General features: G+C 54.4%; 1 non-coding gene across 1 annotated transcript; it reads left to right on the forward strand.

Annotated features, from left to right (window-relative positions):
- Positions 1–2,359: 2,359 nt before the first annotated feature.
- Positions 2,360–2,441, forward strand: TRNAS-AGA. The gene has a single exon. It is a non-coding gene; the product is annotated as a tRNA-Ser (tRNA).
- Positions 2,442–7,219: the final 4,778 nt, after the last annotated feature.

Below are 7,219 nucleotides of genomic sequence, written 5' to 3' on the forward strand. Positions count from 1 at the left end.
AAACAAACAAACAAACAAACAGACTGACAAACACAAGCTCAATGACGGACTCCCGACATTCAGCGCGGGCGACCGGGACCGGCTAGAGCTGCCTCTCACTCTGGCCGAGTTCTCGGAAGCCCTCCGTCGCATGCCCACCAATAAATCTCCGGGCATGGACGGGCTGACCGTGGAGTTCTACCGCGTGTTCTGGGACGTCCTCGGCCCAGACCTAGTCACCGTCTGGGCCGAGTCTTTGTGGGGCGGGGTCCTCCCTCTCTCGTGCAGGTGAGCCGTGCTCGCCTTATTGCCGAAGAGGGGGGACCTCCACGATTTACGGAATTGGCGTCCCATCTCGCTCCTCAGCACGGACTACAAATTCGTTGTGAAGGCCATCTCGCTGCGGCTAGGGTCCGTGCTGGCGGACGTGGTCCACCCAGACCAGACCTACACCGTCCCGGGCCGCACGATCTTTGATAATCTGTATCTGGTCCGGGACCTTCTGGAATTAGAGTGCAGGGATGGTCTGTCGTTCGCCCTCTTGTCCCTGGATCAGGAGAAGGCGTTCGACAGGGTGGACCACGGGTATCTCCTGGGCACTCTGCAAGCGTTTGGCTTCGGACCCCAGTTTGTGGGTTTTCTCCAGGTGCTGTACGCTTCCGCGAAGTGTCTGGTCAGGCTCAACTGGACCCTGACCGAGCCGGTCAGCTTCGGGCGAGGAGTGCGGCAGGGGTGTCCCCTCTCGGGTCAGCTGTACGCTCTGGCGATCGAGCCCTTCCTCTGTCTCCTCCGTCGGAGGATGACGGGGTTGGTGCTCCGGGAGCCAGAGCTGCAGCTGGTCCTGTCGGCATACGCCGACGATGTGCTCCTCGTGGTCCAGGACCCGGGCGACTTGGCGCGGGTGGAGGCTTGCCAGGCCATTTATTCGGCGGCCTCTTCCGCCCGGGTCAACTGGGTCAAGAGCTCTGGCCTGGTGGTAGGGGACGAGCTGCAAAACGTCTGTTAGTCTATAAGGTGCCACAGGATTCTTTGTTGCTTTCATTATTTATGAATAGGTGGGAAATAACCTCCTGAATGGACAGTAACCAATGTATCAAATATTGCTGGGTCTGCATTCAATGTGGGTACCTGGTCGTATTGGCTGGATTAGTAGGAGCATTGCCGGCAGATCGAGGGAAGTGATTATTCCCTTCTATTCGGCACTGGTGAGGCCACATCTGGAGCATTGAGTCCAATTTTCATCCCCCAACTACAGAAACAAATTGGAGAGAGTCTAGGGGAGGGCAACAAAAATGATTAGGGGGCAGGGGACTGACGAGGAGAGGCTGAGGGCAGGGCCACCCAGAGGGGGGACAGGGGGGGCAATTTGCCCCAGGCCCTGCAGGGCCCCCATGAGAATACAGGATTATAGAGTATTGCAACTTTTTTTTATGGAAGGGGCCCCCGAAATTGTTTTGCCCCAGGCCCCCTGAATCCTCTGGGCGGCCCGGGCCCCCCCACCCCCATCCCCCGTTCTCCTCACTCTGAGGCCCCACCTGTGCTCCGCCCTCACTCCCATTGGCCACTTCCCAGCCCCGCTCTTCCACTGTGGCTGAGGCCTGCTGGTCCACCTTCCGCTCGCTCCTCTCCTCCCTGAAGGCCTCCTGGTGCCTCTCCACCCCCTACCCCAAGGCCTGCCTGCTGCCCCCACCTCTCTGCCCCTCCCCTGAGACCAGCCCCGCCCACCGCCCCCACCTCTCTGCCCCCTCCCCTGAGACCCGTCCTGCCCACCGCCCCCACCTCTCTGCCCCTCCCCCGAGACCCGCCCTGCCCACCGCCCCCACCTCTCTGCCCCCTCCCCTGAGACCCGCCCTGCCCCCCGCCTCCACCTCTCTGCCCCTCCCCTGAGACCAGCCCTGCCCACCGCCCCCACCTCTCTGCCCCTCCCCTGAGACCCACCCTGCCCACCGCCCCCACCTCTCTGCCCCCTCCTCTGAGACCCGCCCTGCCCCCCGCCCCCACCTCTCTGCCCCTCCCCTGAGACCCGCCCTGCCCACCTCTTTCCTCGGTCGTCTGTTGTTATTCCATGAAACATCAAGGATGGAATAAAAAGCTGAGTTTACTCACTGATGTGCTGGGGATATGGCAGGAAAGGGACTGTCTGAATGATCAAGGCAGGAAATGGACAACAATCTACAGCAACGTCATTGACCACAAACACACGCTAACTATGCTCCAGCCAGAAGGGAAATGAGCAGGAATTCTTGCAGTTCAGCCATGGACACACTTACACAATGGCACGGCAGTGTGTGTGCTGAGGGAGCTGGTCTGAGGAAACAACTGGAATTGATCACTCAGTGAGAACAGAACTAGAGTGCAGTGAGAGACACATCTCAACCAAGTAGTTGTGGCTGAGTGGTTAAGGCGGTGGACTAGAAATCCATTGGGGTCTCCCTGCGCAGGTTTGAGTCCTGCCAACTACGGAGAAAGTTGTGGCTCTTTAGTTTCAAGGGAGCTGGGTCTTGTCTCACTCTCAAGCTGTGTCTACCCTATTGGGTAATGTGGCTTTAAAGTGTTTTAATTAAACAGCTGCTGCATGTCCACACTATGCCCCTTGTGTCACCAGAGCACATCCACGCTAGAATCTTGGATGGCCACAGAGAGCAGTGCACTGTGGGTAGCTGTGCAACTGGCTGCAGGGTGCTTTGGGAATGGCTTGCAATGCCTCATGGGCCGGTACAGCATGACATGATGCAGGTTTCTCTATCCCACCGTTCCACGGGCATCTTACTAGATTGCCAGCTGCTTTTCAACTGCAGTGTGCGTGGCGGGGTAGAGACTGTGTGTGTGTGGGGAGAGGGAGTGTGTGTGTGGGGAGAGGGAGTGTGTCGGCACACTGTCTCTATGTTCAGACAGCTGCTGCAAGCAACCAGGCCTGAGGCAGGGGGAGGGGGCAGCCCCAACATCAGCCCCCGCTTCCCTCACTGGCTCAGCTCAGCACAGCAGCCTCTGTCACACGCACACACACACACACCACTGCTGCTGAGCTCTGTGTCAGGGGTGCTGGAACAGGGGGTTTAGAGGGCCCGTGGCCCCACCACTCTTAACTGGCTGTTAGGACAAATGATGGAGGGGGGAAACGGGGAGTCTTGGGGGGGGGAGAGGCATTCTGTGGGTGTGGCCTCGGGGGGGAGAGGTGGTGTGAGTGTGGGTCCTTGGGGAAGGGTTTTCATGGGAGTGCCACAGTTCAGACAATAGTGACCCCCCCACTGTAAGGAAGCTCCCGCCGCCCCTGCTCTGTGTTGGTAGCGCGGGAGAGAGCAGCGTTCCAGGGCAGTGATTTGCTCCCCGGGGCTCCACCAGGGGCGCTTGGGAGGCTGCAGGGAGCTCTGGGCCCTTTAAATCACCAGCCTGGGGAAGCCGGGCTGGGCTGGCACAGCGTACCCGCTCTTGCCAGTACCCCATACCGGAATGTACCAGCTTACGTTCACCTCTGGAAGGTCCTCGCGTGGATCAATAACTGCTTAAAAGCCAGGAAACAAAGGGTAGGAATAAATGGACAGTTTTCAGGATGCAAACAGGTAACTAGTGGTGCCTGTACTGGGACTAGTCAACATCTTCATAAACGATCTGCTGAACAGCGAGGTGACAAAATGTGCGGATGATCCAAAACTACAGAGGATAGTTAAGTCCAAAGCAGACTGGGAGGAGCTAAAAAGAGATTTCACAAAACTAGGTGAAAGGGCAACAAAACGGCAGATGAAATTCAATGTTGATAAATGCAAAGCGATACACATTGGCAAACATAATCCCAACTCTACGTATAAAACGATGGGATGTAAAATAGCTGTTCCAACTCAAGTGAGAGATCTCGGAGTCACTGTGGATAGTTCTCTGCAAACATCCACTCAATGGGCAGTGGCAGGCAAAAAGCGAACAGAATGTTGGGAATCATTAAGAAAGGGATAGAGAATAAGAGAGAAAATCTTATTGCCACTGTATAAATCCATGGTACGCCCATATCTTGAATACTGCATGCAGATATGGTCGCTCCATCTTAAAAAAGATGTACTGGAATTGGAAACGGTTCAGAAACGGGTATGGCGTGTCTGCCATATGAGGAGAGAATAATAAGACTGGGACTTTTCAGCTTGGAGAAAAGCTGACTAAGGGGAAATATGCTAAAGGTCTATAAAATCATGACTGGTGTGGGGAAAGTAAATAAGGAGTGTTACTTATTCCTTCTCATAACACAAGAACTAGGGGTCACCAAATGAAATTAATAGGCAGCCCGTTTAAAACAAACACAAGGAAGTATTTTTTCACACAACGCACAGTCAACCTGCGGAACTCCTTGCCAGAGGAGGTTGTGAAGGCCAAGACTATAACAGGGTTCCAAAAAAGAGCTAAATCGATTCATGGAGGACATGCTCTGAGCCAGGATGGGCAGAGAAGGTGTCCCTAGTCTCTGTTTGCCAGGAGCTGGGAATAGGTGACAGGGAATGGGTCACTTGGTGATTCCCTGTTCATTCCCTCTGGGGCACCTGGCTTTGGCCGCTATGGGAAGACAGGATACTGGGCTAGATGGACCCAGTCTGGCCGTTCGTACGTCCTTATGCTCTTTTCATAAGATGCCTGGGATTCTGCCTCACAATGTGTCCCTGAGGTCTCAGCCAAAATGCCCCAGACAGACACACACTCTGGGCTCCTGAAGCCTCGGCCACCCACCTAGTGCCCTATGGCTCATCCCTGACCCTTGCTGCTGCTCCTTGCTATAGACTGTGAAAGGAGCGGAGGCAGCACAGGAGCCTTCGGGGGACGCAGATCTGAGGCTTTGGGAGAGATACATTGTTTGAGATATCAGAGCGCTGCAAACCCTGCAGCCACCCCCACAATCCGGGGCCTGTTCCAGCCCTGAGTCTGGGCTGCCGCGATCCCTCCCCCAGAGCAGGGCGCCCACAGATTACAGCCTGAAAATAGGCGTGTGCCACTAACTCCTGTTCTCCCTGACAGGGCCTCCCCTAGACCAAGTGCCTCTCCCAGGCAAGATGTGTCTTCGGTGCCCCCCCGATATGTTAAAATTTTGAATATCTTATTTTTCATTGCATTTGTAGCTCAGCTCATGATTTTGACGCACAATTTCAATGCATGATTTTCTCTGTCATATAAGATGATAAATTTGCAGGCTAGGTTCTGTAAACCTGTATTTATTCATGCCATATATAAGCAAATAAAACAAATGCATTTTCTTTAAGCATATAGAAACTTTTTAATTTTGACAGTAACTGAAATGTACTAACATCTAGCAATGGAGCACTCACCAGCACAGGGTGGGTCGGTATTAAATAGTGTTACAGTAGGAGACAGCGTTAGGATGTTAACCCCAGGCCTTTAGTTGAAAGGTCGCTTCTCTCTCCTTTCCCCGATGAACTGAAGCGCAGCATTAAAGAGATCCAAAGATTGGCCAATGGCATTTTAAAGTGCTAAAATAGCAAGTGATGTCGGTCTCTCATTGGCCATCAGCGACTGAAGATGTGGTTTAATGAGCCGGAGCTTCAAGGCGAGGGTGGCTCTGTCCACTGCCTTCCGTTGCGCTGCTGGGCCCCAAGTCCCTGGTGGCCAATATGTGACGCTGGGAGAAGACAGTGGGGTGGCAAGTGGCGGCAGGACTTTTGCCACCAGGGTCTAGCTGCCCAACTTCCTCCTGGTACTGCTGGCCCCCCGTCGCCTTCAGGAAACCCAGGAACTAAGGCAGGAATAGGGCGAGGAAGCGAGTAAAGCCGAGCAAGGAAGGCAAAAGTGAATCTTGTCTTCATGGGCCGCTCGCAATGACGTCCTTTTTCTGTGCCACAGCTGACAACAACATCCCAGACAGAAAAGCAGGAGGCCAAAAAGAAACCGAGCAGCTGCTGAAGTAGTTCAGCTGGGAGCGTGCTAGACTAACAGGCTCTTCTATCCCCCTTTGTGCATGGGTGGGATGTTTTCTGAAAGTGCAGCAGTTCCTTTAACTGCCATGAGTCCCTCATTTCATGCTATGCAGCAGGAAAAGGCAGCATGGGCTTCTGCACCGAGTTGGCCCACCTGACCTTTCATTCTTCTCTTGCTCTTTGTCAGCAAGGGGAAGAAAAAGAAGCTCTCCCTCAAGCTGGAGTCACAAGGGCGACGTAAGGACGACTTCCTGAGTGCCCGCTCCAGTCCTCTGCTCTGCCAGCTGACCTATTGAAGGGCTGCCACCACTTTCTCCAGGTTTGTCCATCGGTCTGTGCCAGGGTGAGCAAGAGCCAAGCAGATGGAGTTTCTGTAGTGTAGTGGTTATCGCATTTGCCTAACACGCAAAAGGTCCCTGATTCAAAACCAGGCAGAAATATGCTGGCTTCCTTTTGCCAGATCCCCTTGCTGTTCAGGAAGGCCTCCTCCTTCTCCTATTGGCCTGTCCGTGGGATAACTCCAACCCCTGCATGACAGAGGGTGCTGACAGCAGTGGAGAAAGCACCTTGGCATCAGGCTGGAGAACCTAGAGGAGTGCGGCGTATCACCTTTTGGAGGCTTGTGGCTTGGCCTCCTCTGCTGTTGGAGGTTGGCCGGTGGAGGCCGGCTCTTCCTGCTGGCCTCCTCTGCATGACTTGCCAAAGGAGGAAGTGAGGCAGGAATGGGGCAAAAGAGGAAAGTCGAGCTGAGGAAGGCAGGGCAGAAAGTAAGCACATCATTGCGGCTAAGTGGGGTTAGTAGAGCGTCACCATTCGTTCTGCAAAGCCGGGGGAGGTGCGGTTGGCTGCTGGGAGGCAGAATCCTGTGCCTGCCTCTTGGCTTCCCAGGGGTGGCTCCTTGCAGCCCAGGAGAAGCGGGGTTCTGGGGGGAAGGAAAAGCAGCAATGGCGAGGCTGAGTGGGCTCCTTTCTGGCCGAGATGGTGGGTCTGGGAGTTGCCTGTAAGCCATAAGTGGACTTGGTGGAGTGAAAACCGCTGCTCCATTCTGGCTGACCTGGAATGTCCATTAATGACTTGGGAGTGGGGGCAGGGCACTGCCTGTGAGCAAAGTCGTCTTCTTCTTCTCTCCTGCCATGGGGAGCCCGGCCTTAAGCCTGCCCAGCATGCACTGCAGCTCGAGCATTAAGCCTTCCTGTGGCATAACCGAACTACGGCCTAGTGTAATCAGGTGTAAAGTTTAGATTGTGAATTTATCTTTAATTTCCATGGTAACTTACTTTGATCTTTTATGCCTACCACTTATAATCCTTAAAACTCCATCTTTCCGTAGTTAA

Source organism: Mauremys mutica, unplaced genomic scaffold, assembly GCF_020497125.1.
Source record: "Mauremys mutica isolate MM-2020 ecotype Southern unplaced genomic scaffold, ASM2049712v1 Super-Scaffold_100033, whole genome shotgun sequence".
NCBI classification, from domain to species: domain Eukaryota; kingdom Metazoa; phylum Chordata; order Testudines; family Geoemydidae; genus Mauremys; species Mauremys mutica.